The 12,653-nt window shown below is 30.4% G+C and overlaps 5 non-coding genes across 5 annotated transcripts; 3 read left to right on the top strand and 2 right to left on the bottom strand.

The window, feature by feature from the left end:
• Positions 1–1,211: 1,211 nt before the first annotated feature.
• Positions 1,212–1,283, bottom strand: TRNAE-CUC (transfer RNA glutamic acid (anticodon CUC)). The gene has a single exon. It is a non-coding gene; the product is annotated as a tRNA-Glu (tRNA).
• Positions 1,284–4,464: 3,181 nt separating this feature from the next.
• On the top strand, positions 4,465–4,540 carry TRNAE-CUC (transfer RNA glutamic acid (anticodon CUC)). The gene has a single exon. It is a non-coding gene; the product is annotated as a tRNA-Glu (tRNA).
• A 106-nt stretch (positions 4,541–4,646) lies between these two features.
• TRNAE-CUC (transfer RNA glutamic acid (anticodon CUC)) lies at positions 4,647–4,718 on the top strand. Its single transcript has one exon. It is a non-coding gene; the product is annotated as a tRNA-Glu (tRNA).
• Positions 4,719–5,483: 765 nt separating this feature from the next.
• TRNAE-UUC (transfer RNA glutamic acid (anticodon UUC)) lies at positions 5,484–5,555 on the top strand. Its single transcript has one exon. It is a non-coding gene; the product is annotated as a tRNA-Glu (tRNA).
• Positions 5,556–7,695: 2,140 nt separating this feature from the next.
• On the bottom strand, positions 7,696–7,767 carry TRNAE-CUC (transfer RNA glutamic acid (anticodon CUC)). Its single transcript has one exon. It is a non-coding gene; the product is annotated as a tRNA-Glu (tRNA).
• Positions 7,768–12,653: the final 4,886 nt, after the last annotated feature.

Genomic DNA, 12,653 nt, shown 5'->3' with positions numbered 1-12,653 from the left:
ATGTCCGTTTTTATTATTTCAGAAATTCAAAGTGAGATCAGTAGACTTTTGTTGTTTACTACGTTTTTGATGAGCCGTTATTAATCCTGTATTCCTTGATAATATTCACTGCCAATCCAATTTTTTGTACAATGTTTAGTATGCCATCAAATATGACCATGGAATGACGCGATTTTAGAATAATTTTTTTTATCGGTTTAAACTTGGCCACTAGGCAGCCCAAGCTGCATGAAGCATTACCACGATTTTATAAAAAATGGACCATTAGCCGGTGATTTGAAAAATATTTTGCTAGTGACAGATTTGGATAACCAACCCCAGGAAGCCTTACACCACCATCTGACGAAGATGATCTTAGGCTTACTGTGGAAGAAAACCCTTACCAAACAATTAAAGGACTTGCAGCACAACTGAATACAAGTGTACCGACAGTTTCTCGATACTTGGTAAAATAAAAATGGTAGATCTATGGCTACCTCATGAACTTAATGAGCGAGCTGAGGAGTAATGAGGCATGCGTTTCAATGCTTACTGAGCAAAAAAGCCTTTTTCCCGAAAAAGGTAAAGATGTGTGATGAAAAGTAGATTGTATATGGCAACAGGTATCGGTCAGATCAATGTTTAAATATCGAAGAAAGACCGGAACGCATGCCAAAATAAAATTTGCATAAAAAAAAAAAAAAAAAATAATGATTAATTTTTGTGTAATGGTCAATGACAGGAATTATTCATTTTTCCTTTTTACCCAGAAGAAAAACCATTACATCCATATCGTTCTGCAATTATATTGGCATAAGGGATCAACAACAACTTAGGAATATGTATAGAAATTGAGGGTAAATATTTTAAATAAAATGTTTTGTTGATGTTTCATTTTTTTTTTTTAACCCAGTCTTATTGTTCCATCTATATCTGTCGTTTTGGAGATACAATGATTAATAAGTCAGTGAGTGAGTGAAAGACGTATAACCCAGTCTTATTATATATATTTATATAATTACTGAGAAATATTGATGCTGAAATGGCGTAACTAATATTGTCATATTTTCAATTTCTATTTTACAGTAGGAATTTAAATTACATGATTTTATTTAAAAGCGTTTGCTTCTACTGTAGTTTTTGAAGTTAAAAAAGTTTAACGTGAAATTATTATTCTCTAAAAAACAATATTAATTTTTCTATCCAATAGTTTAAATTGGACAAAAACGATATTCCGGTACCGGGAATCGAACCCGAGCCTCCTGGGTGAGAGCCAGGTATCCTAGCCACTAGACCATACCGGAGATATATTAACTTGCATTTCATTTTTTTTTAATTAGTCTTCAATAAAATTAACTCATTGAATCCGTGAATTTTTAATCTAATTATTTTAATGATAAAATTAAACTTGGTCAGATTTGTTTTACAGTTTTATAAGCCAAAATGTAAAATAAAAATTAATTTTGTAGGTGCCACTAAATTTGATACTTATTGTATATTGTATGTAGGAGTTGAATTTTCAAAACGTTAATTTTGTTTTTATTTATTTAATCATATATATTATGAACTGTAGTCTTAGTAGTATTATGTAGCCGAAAGTCCTAAACATTTACAAACGCTTGGTAAATTAGTTATACAGCCAAAAAAATTTTACAAAAAAATCCATACAAAGCATCAGAAACATGTATTTATTTTTAGTTATCTTGTGGAGCCTCCATAAAATTTACCTTTCACACTATTAATCCAACTTTCTGGTCAAATATTTTTTGCAATAGTACAGGTAAGAAAATTTTTGCTGAGAGATTTCCTTATGATGTTGTTTGTAGATAAGAAGAACATTAACAAAACAATAAAAAAAAAGTTATGGTCAGTATATAATTTTTTATTACATTTATTACTGGTAGTTTAATCTAATAAAAATATATTATCCCAGCCCGAAGTTAACAATAGATTAACGAAGCGTTATGTTGTTAAGTAGGCGTATTGAGGTGGTTTTAAAAACAACTTGAAAAAGAACCGAGAGACAAAATTTAGTTAATTAAGGGCCTTTGTTAGTTGAAAACAAAGCGTGTTTGTTCCAGCAAAGGCTACTGGACCAGATTAACAAAAATAGCTGACTCCTGGCGTCCTCTAAAACGGAATTAACTCTTCTCACATGACACTCACTAAAAATAATTCATAATGTTTACAATATATTATTCATTTCCATGGCCACATATTTCAATATAAAATGTTTAAGTAATTTCAATGTGCTATAAACACAACGATAATTTGAAAATTAGTCACTAGGCCAAATTTATTATAAAATGAATAGTGCATTTGAATGTTAACAACTCCTTACACTTTGTATTGGTTGAACGTTCAATAATTAAATAATAATAATAAAAAAAGAATATTATTTTCACCAACAGTCCAAAAATAAAATAATAAGTATTTTATAGGAGCTATAAAAATTCAAAATTAAACACTATAAATGCAGGCCTAATTTTATTTTAACCATTCGAAATGACAATGTTATTTATTATTATTAAAATATTAATTTTATTTTCATTACTTTGTAACAAAATGACAATAATATTTTCGAATTTATTCATTATTTTATATAGAAACGAGTTATTTTTGGAATTTTTATAAGTTTTCATGACTATTTCTCTTTTTATGAATCATGAAAATTATTAATATTTTAATGGAGAAGAACGGTAAAAAAATATTTAGCCAGTTACAAATGTACATATTTCGTCCCTATTAATGTAAAGGAAATAATTGCAAAAAGAAATTAATAAAAATGTGAATGCAGTTAAAAAATACTATTGTTATTGCATACAACAAGTTTTATGTAGAAGGTAGGAGGAAACGGATAATATACACTGTAAATTGAAAATTTGAATCCAATAATCTTGTTGACCCATCTATTTGCCTAGAATTTACTAAATAAAATCCAATATGTTATTATTTATTTTAAGTTATAAATAAATGACCACACTTTAAATATATAATTTTAATGGCATGGATCAGAATGTTGAAATGTTATGAATTATTTTATTTTTATATGACATTTACTCAAAGAAACGTTTCACAGAAATTACTATGACACGGTAAAGCTGCAAAGAAAGTTATCAAATTAAAAATTATTTTGATTTTGTGCCATCAAGACTGAGTTTGATTAATTATTGAAAAATGGAATAGGAATTGCCAGTTTTTCCAATTCTTGTCGGAAATTCATTGCAATATAGCAAATAAATCCACTTCACATATCAAGAATATGTTTACACAAACACTGCAATTACAGAACAACATTGCTTTCCAATCCAGAAACAAGCAAAGCCAATTTCCAGTGGTTCGTGGACATGGTGACCGCAGACTGGCAATTTGAAAACCAATTACCCTTGGGTTCTGTTAGCCAATTAACTTTTGGAAATGTATGAATATACTATTTGAAAAAAGATACGATCTCATTAACGACTAAACTAGATTTTTTTGAATTTTAGTGAAATAGCTAAAGAAATATTGCTTTAATATTGGCACATCAGATAAAAGATTTTTTTTTAATTTGTAGTTGGCGTATTCCGCAAATTGTTCTGTAGACTGAGATAACTTTGTGATAACAGGCTGAGATTTGTGACAGTTTGTAGGAGGTCCCGAGTAGCAGAAAGTAATCCCAGTTTAGGGTACTATTTTTAGAACACGTTAAAATAAAATTTAAAACTTTTTTTGGAGGGGGGGGGAGGGAAATGTACGACTATTATGGACTATTCTTCAAGAAAGAACAAAACATTTAGGAGTTACCTTGCTAAGAGTTGTCTTACTGTAGTGTTTTGATCTTTTGTTTGTATACATCGAATGTATAGTGAAAAATTCAATGTTGACTTGTGCGTTGAATTTTTTGTTATTTCCTCAAATTTTTTTTTAACTGTTTGTATAAAACACGTGGAGACTAAAATATATTACATGGGCACATTAGGTTTGGTTTCATGATCACTAGGACCTAGATATAGCCTATAGCTTAGAAAAATGTGTTGTGCACCATGAATCATGTATATTAGGTAAGAGATTGAAAAATTAGATTTTTACTTTGTACTCGAAATCTACAGCATATCAAAAATCAGTGCTAGCGGTCCTTTATTTAGGTAAAACATCTCTGTAATAAAAATCTTCAAGCTCAAATTTGAGGATTGAAGCGCTGTCGAATTGAACCAATGGTCATGGAATTGAACGTACGATAAATGTAATAAATTGTATTCTTTATAAGACTAGTAAGAATAATATTTCACAAACCATCACTAATATTAAAATACCAGGAAAAATTTGATAAAACTCTGAAGTGTATGAAGTTTTTTACTCACCATGGCGCACGTGTCCTTTTGCGAGGTCAAAAACTTGGATTCTCATGTCCCTCTGACAGCAGGACCTTCCGAATTTTATCAGACTATCGAATGGCCCTGATTAAGAATATATAAGATCTAACTCAAAATCCACTGGCCGTCCTCCGGTATGGTCTAGTTAGTGGCTAGGATACCTGGCTCTCACCCAGGAGACTCGGGTTCGATTCCCGGTACCGGAAAACATTTTTTTATGATTTTAATTACGTAACTACAAATATCATTCCATGATATTTGTTATTAATAGGTTTAATATATAAGATCTAATTTAAAACCTACTGCCCGTCCTCCGGTATGGTCTAGTGGCTAGGATACCTGGCTCTCACCCAGGAGGCTCGGGTTCGATTCCCGGTACCGGAATACATTTTTTTTATGATTTTAATTTAGATAACTACAAATATCATTCATGATATTTGTTATAAATAGGTTCGATATGTTGATTTAATTTATTAAACGGAATTAGTACTCTTTTAAAATTATGAACAAAAACAGTATGTTAGACACGATTGACAATGGTTAAAGATATAGCAAGGAAATAAAAAAAAAAAAAATCGAAGGTTATTTTTATCATTTAATGACAAGATTAGCATGTTTGGCTCGGTTGTAATAACATAGACAACTATAACGTTCTAAAATTATTGAATTAAATATAATTAACAAACAAGCTAATAATAACTTCAATTCACATATAAAATATCAAGTACGTTTATGTTTACATAAACTTTGCAATTCCAACTCAACCTAGCTTTCCAATCGATTTTAGAAAAGCAATCAAAAAAAGTTATAATAAAAAATAACAAATTATTATTTTTTTTCTTGTTAGATTTTTAGCTGCAATATATAATTTCAGGTATATTTTAACTACAAATACGTCATGAAATGCTATTTTAAATGTCTCCTAAAAAAATAAAATTTTAATATCTAACTTCATGTTACATAGTTATGTAAAAATCTTTTATTTTGTAGCGACAAATTGTGATATTAAAATATTCTTTTATACTTTCGTAACGGAAAGCCCCAAAATCTGTGAAACTGATAAATGATGATAGCATTTAATTTTAAATTAAATAAATTAACCCAAAAATCTCTTAACGCGTTAAAAAAATTAAAATATATTATCTCTCGTCCGGTATGGTCTAGTGGCTAGGATACCTGGCTTTCACCCAGGAGGCTCGGGTTCGATTCCCGGTACCGGAATTATATATTTTATAATATTAATATTTAATTATTACAGATATAATTTCAAATCATATACCTTTCAATAGTTATAATTCAAAGATTTTTTTTAAAATATCGATAAGAAGTATATTTCTACTATCATTTGATAAAATGCTACTAAACGTATATACGCATATTTTTTTTTTTCTAGAGAATAATTCAGAACAATTTTCTTTTTAATTTTTTTCTTTCAAATAGTGATGAACAATTTCCTAAATGAAAAAATGAAAAAATCCTAATTAAATTTTTTCTTTTTTACTCATGTTGCAGAACAAAATCGTAGTGTCATATTTCCTCTTTAGTAGAATAGAATTGAAATTTTCTAGTAAATTTTAATTATGATGAGGTATAGATTATTGACCGTAGATTAATAAATGGAGAAGATAGTCGGGGGGAGCGGTCAGCAAAAAAACAACAAACACATACAAATAAACAAAAAATATTTATTCCTGCCGACATTAAGGGGGGTGTATATATGTAAAAGTCATAAATTCTATATATGTATATATGCATAAGTAGTAAGAATATGGTATTTATGTTTTTAAATAATGTTAAATTATATAAAACAAATTACAGAAGAATGTTAATTAAATTTTTAATAAATTAAGCTTAGTAATAAAGTTATAACAGAATCCCTAACCTGTTGAAGGTAGGTTTTATTGTTAATATTGTTCATGAGATTAAGAAAAAACAATTTTTAAGGAATAGTTTTTATATTTAAATTATATAATTTGTAAGTGAATAATCATTTTAAAAATGATTGAACTGTTATAATATTATTTTAATATTTATTTTAATTTTTAAGATAAGACATGGGCAATTAGCCTGCAAAAAAGATAATTTAAAGAACTATGACATCAATGGCTAAGGTATATTCAAAACCATTATTATTGTGTGAGGAAATAAAATAATAATAATAATATGAAAAGAAATTTTATAGGTTGTGTCCTTGAAAATGGACTAAAGGCCGAAACATTGGAAGTTTTTTGATATAAAAAGAAGTTGAGAGAAAAAGTGGATCGTTGTTAATAATAAAATATTTTATTAAGTAGGACGGTAGTGATGAGTTCCAAGGAGCGTCATCGCCTAGTGACTTGTTACTACCGAATTTAGATTTGAAAACACATCGTCTCGATAGCTTAGGAAAATCAGTTTGGATGCCATACGTCGGACTAACGCCATTGTTTCCCCTTTGATTCCATTTCACACCCAAAAAATAGCAAACAAAGGTAAAATAGGGTGTTGATCCACCGTACGCCATCTGTGAACTAATTATCCTTAACTATCTTATTTATAACTATCGTTTAATATAAATTCGGTAAGAAAGTTAAAATTCACTAGGCAATTATCTTTCTCGGAGCTCATCATCACCGTCCGACCTTTCGTTTAAAAATGGCGGTCCATTAGATGATTCCTATGACCATGTATAGGCCATTTATGAAGGTGGAGGAAAATCCTCAAGTATTAGGTATAATATTTCTCAAAGTCTTTCCAAAGAAAAAGAAATTAAAATATCAAACATGTAGTGCGATGTTGAATGCGGGGGTGGTGGAAACAAATACAATTTTCTTACAGTTTTATTAGTTACAGTTTAATAACATAAAATGTTCTTACTGTAGTGAGAACAAACAACAAAAAATTAACAACAAACAAAGCCTTGGTGGCAACTTCCAGCTGGGAACTCAATTACTTACCGTTAAAAACGCCATGTGATCAACAATCGATATATATCACAGTCTGTTCATTGTATTTACTTCAAAAATTTTAAAATTTGACTTGTCTCTGTTCTAATAACTGAGCCTAAATATCGAAATTTTTATACTCTTGAAATTATAGGATAAATATACCCTTCGATTTTTTCGTTATGTCTTTGCCACATTCTTTACATACTATCAATTCGAAATACTTTTTTGATTTCCCTTATTTTAGAACTCTACTACTACTACTATTGATTTGTCTCTGTTATTACTATCGAGCCAAAACAACAAGATTATTATAAGACAAATTTACCCTTCGGTTTTTATATGCAATTACTTCGACTAATTTACGTGATGTATTTATAACAATTATCATGAATATTATTTTTAGTTATCAAAATTAAAATTATAAAAAAGAGTTATTCCGGTACCGGGAATCGAACCCGAGCCTCCTGGGTGAGAGCCAGGTATCCTAGCCACTAGACCATACCGGAGGACGGGCTGAAAGTTTTGAGTAAGATCTTATATTAGCTTAATCAGGTCCATTCGATAGTCTGATAAAATTCGGAAGGTCCGGCAGTCAGACGGATATGAGAATCCAAGTTTAGGCCTCGCAAAAGGACACGTATGCCGTGGTGAGTAAAAAATTTCATACACTTCGGAGTTTTATCCACTTTTTCCTGATTATTAAATATGATAGCTTATGAAATATTATTCTTACAAGACTTATAGAGAATAAAATTGATTATATCTGAATCTATGAAGTTCAATTCCATGATCAGTGGTTAAATTCGACGGTGCTTCAATTCTCAAATTTGGGCCTAAAGATTTTTTATAACAGAGGTGTTTTACCTAAATTAAGAACCACTAGCTCATTCTAATTATTCATTGTCACGATTTTTGTTTTGTTTGGATGAAACTTGATGTCTGAAATTTGTGGCAACATCGAATTCATAGTGTTAACTTAATGAAATCTTCCAGAACAAGAGACTTGGATACCAGGTACAGCTGGAAAAATTGGAAAAAGTTGGTGTTCTTTACTCACGAAGAAATGTTTTACAAGGAATGCTAGAATAGACAGCTCCTATGTTATTCAATTTATGGGATGAAACAAATTTTTTTTTTCCAATTTAATTCTTGTGTTGTCTTAAAAAAACAATAGAATAAATTTTTATTTTTTGTTAACAATAAAGATTGAGATTTCGAATTTTTAAAATCTTCAGATTTTATATTTTTTCTAAGTAATTTTTTCAATGATAAATATTTATGTTTTCATAAAATTTTAAAGCATCCATGTTTCTATAATCCTTAACTTTAAAAGAATACATTAAAGTTGCGATATCTAGGGTTAAATATTTAATTATAGGTTCAATAATTTACTATCCCTGTAAACGGTTAAAAGTAGCAACTTTAATAAATAAAAATTAATCAACATTAAAAAAAAAAGAAAAAAAGCTAGTTATAACTAAGGTGCTGGAAATACATTGGCAGTTATGTATGATTTTTCATCTCGTAGTCGCTGGCTTGGATTTTATTAAAGGCCTGTGGTCACTGTCTTGGAATCTCTTCTTCCCTTTGCTCACCCTTTTCCTTTAAGTCCCTTTCGGGCAAATTACACTAGAATATTCTGTGGCTCTCCTATTGGATCTTCTGCCTCCAAAAATCTTTTTATTTTATTTCCTGTCGAAAAGAAAATATATATAAACATATACTGACTGTGTAATATGAAAAACAAAATTATTTTATTTTCAACTAGAAAATATCTCCCTAATTTTTATTTATTTTTTGTTCTTTTATACAAAGACTGCAGAACAGATTTAAATAAATTCGTTTAATTGCCCTGCATAGGATGAAAATCTACTTCCTTCAAAGAAGGTAGTAAAATCAACTGAAAAAATATTATTCTTATTTGTAACATACGTATAGGTGTTAGAACTATAACGTAAAATGAAAGTTATACATAACATGATTTGTTAATTTGTGCACATACTATATATATTAGATAAATTAATATGGTGAATTGATAAGAGAAATAATAAATATGTTGCATTGTTGTGACAAAAATACTTGAAAGAGATATTGTCAAATTTTTTTAAATGAATGGAATATGCTCCGGTTGCGGTCAAAAAATAATAACGTTGCAGGGCTTCGTCAGGGCTGTTTTGGGGGCTTGATTTGAGTGACTTAACTCCTGTCAAAACAGCCATGACGAAGCCCTGCAACGTGGGGCGAAACGTTGGCCAATAAAAATAGTATAATTATTTACTATTTGAGTATTTTTTACCACTCCCGGACCATATTCCATTCATCTATACACACGGTCAATCAATAATGTTCCAGTATACCCTTTTTATGATTTAAATTAAATTAAATCTGTACCGCTATAACCCATGTAGGGTCAGAGGATCAGTACTTTGTAAAGAAGTAATGTTACTAGACCATCGGTTGTGCAAGGAGGTGATTTGGTCAGAATTACGCTCGACCGCCAGATTTTTACCCAATTAAGGGTACCGAATTGAAGAGGCTGGGTGGACCCCAGGAGCGGATTCGAACTCGGTTCCTTAGAGTTAGTAGCCACGCTTTTATGAATTGGTAAATGAAAAAAATGGGTTTCAATAATGCAAAGGTCTATTATTGTCACCGAATCGCAAACTATTATAAAATTAACTGTTAACACATCAGTTAATTTAAATGTGTTTGTACTGTGACAATTTGTTAACACATTGCTGTAAACAACATTAACATTAGCTTTCCTTTATTGATTTGTGTTTTTTTTTTTCTAGTAATTTGTGTTGCCCTGCAAGTAAGTATGCATATTTATGTTTTACTTTTGTACTGTTATGTATATATATATTTTATACATCCATTGACCACTTGATATATTTAGGTTTAATCATAATGTTAATTTCAATTTTTTAAAACATTTGAATTTATATGAGCCTAATTTAATTTCAAACATGGTATTATTATTGTATCTAATATATTTTTTCCTTTTCATAAAAATGCACGCAAATGTGTATCAGTAACGTGGAGCGCGTGTGCTTGTATCAATGCTTGCAATTAGTAACAGTGCTTATATCGAGCTAGCAATTAGTGCTGCTTTTTGTGTGCTTATAACTTGAATCAATAGTGATTCATTCATTTTTTTTTATCCTGAACGTTTCGGGGATACTGTATCTCTCTCTTCAGCATCTAATCTGATCCAGTATCCATGGGCTGAGTCACAAATTTTAAAATATATGTCTGAAACAATGAGGTCAATGAATTAAAATTTGAAAATGTAAACACTGGGGGAGATTAGATGTTGAAGGGAGACATAGTATCCCCGAAGTGTCCGAAATAAAAACTTAGGAATTAAACATTGTTGGGTTTTAATTTTTTCCTGGTGCAGGATGGAAAAGTAAAACAAAATTTAAAAAAAGGAAGATAAAACGGTTAAAAAATCTACAACTCTTACAGCTAAGGAATCTAATTTCATTAGCAAACTCTGCTGATATCCATTAATGCTGTAAATATAATCTTCTCTCATGATAATTACCTGAGATGAAAACTGGATAAAAAAGAAAATGTTTATGTAGTAGGGAAATTAGTAACGGTAGATTTAAGCCCACTATTTAGCTTTAAAAACATTTTTAAAAAAAACTGCAATCCAATTCCTCGCCTGAATAGGCAATAAAGAAATTCATTTGAAGATTGTCGAGCTGTGTACACGCAGCCATTCTCCACCAAGCGGAAATAAAATTCAAAGGCCCGTGCGTGCTCCGTTGCCCTACAGCGTTGACGAAGTGGCGAGGAGACGTGGAATGAATGTACGCTAGGCGGAGCGGGGACAGGGGAGGGAGTTCAGAAATGAAGGGATGGAGTTGATTCCATTAAAATTAATGAAAAGGGACGGCGAAGAAGAGAGAGTGGAAAAGAGATCTAGCTCGGAGGGGGAGGGAGGCTCAGCTGGTTTTATTACTTGGCAAAGGGCTTCCTTCCGAATCTGCCGTTTCTTTTTAGTTGTCGATTGTCATCCCCTGTCGCTAAGCGTTTATGTTTCAGTCCTTACCAATTTACTGGAAGAAGGGTAGAATAACTCGGAGTCGACAGGAATGGCATCGAATAAAACTTTCTCGATCCCTGTGAATCCGTTACGGCATCGCAGAAACTCTTGAAGCTTCCCAGAACTGGGGTGTATTGGTGAATAAGAGTCAGGGGTAATTGGATGGACCTGAACTAGTTTAGGCCTTCTAGAAATACTATCTTGCAATAATACTATATTAATTATACTTTGCTTACTTTGTTTTATTAGCTTCACATATGAAATACATCTTATGGGATTTTTTACATACATAGTGCAGGATTTTTTGAATGGAACAATGTACATTGAAATTAATGCATTGTCATTACATGTGAAAATGTTTTTTGTTTTTGTTTTTTATGAAATTTAAACTTGAAATGTAGATAATTCTTATTAAATTTGTTCGCCACTATTTTTGAAAAATCGTTACTCGAAATGCTCTTATACAGGTTGGTAATATTTTTAAATACAGTACATACAGTTACACATCTCTATAATATAAAGGATGAGGGGTTTCTTCTTGGTATAAAGTGGCTTCAAACAAATTTAAAACATTGGGTCAAATTACGTTAGGCATGTACTCGACATAATATTTAAGAATGACCGACGTAGGCACTAAGTAAAAGATTAATAACATTATTTTTTATATTTGTTTTCTTGCCTAAGGTCAGAAATTAATAAGAAACAATAGCTATAATTCTGTTATTGTAGAAATATTTATTTATTTTTTTGGAAATATTAAATTATAGAAGCTAAAAAGGGGGAAACATTGAGTAGAACTCCAACGGGAGTCTTGGGCCGATGAAGGAAAAAAAAAGAAAAGATAAACAAGTTCAACAAAAACAAAAGTTCTCCGAAACGTCCTAGAAAGCAAGATAATAAATTTGAAAAAACTATGAAAGTGTGAAGTTCAGGTGGTGAAATAAAATTATTACTTTTCCACAAGCCCTTAATCATTTGATTCACAAAAGATTAAGCAACACTTCTTGAATCACTTGGAATATAATTAGACTCCGCCGTGAAATAATTTGGAACTATCGAGTCAATTTATGAACTGAATTTCCATGCAAATACATTTTTACTGTAAAGACTTTCAAACAATAGGCAAAAAACTTCTTCATTACAACTATTTCAGTGTTAAAGCTAAGAATAGACAAGTCTGACCGACTTTCTCCTCATTGAACCATTATAGGGTAAAACTAATGTAACACTGACTAACTGCATTGTAAATAGGCAAAAAATATATTAATATAAAGTGTAAAAGAAATAAATATTAGGAACTTTCAGGCTTATTCGTTATCGGTGATATTTAATTAA

This window comes from Halyomorpha halys, unplaced genomic scaffold, assembly GCF_000696795.3.
Source record: "Halyomorpha halys isolate HHAL.00 unplaced genomic scaffold, Hhal_1.1 Scaffold45.1, whole genome shotgun sequence".
Lineage (NCBI taxonomy): Eukaryota > Metazoa > Arthropoda > Insecta > Hemiptera > Pentatomidae > Halyomorpha > Halyomorpha halys.
This window is presented reverse-complemented; position numbering and strand designations above follow the sequence as displayed.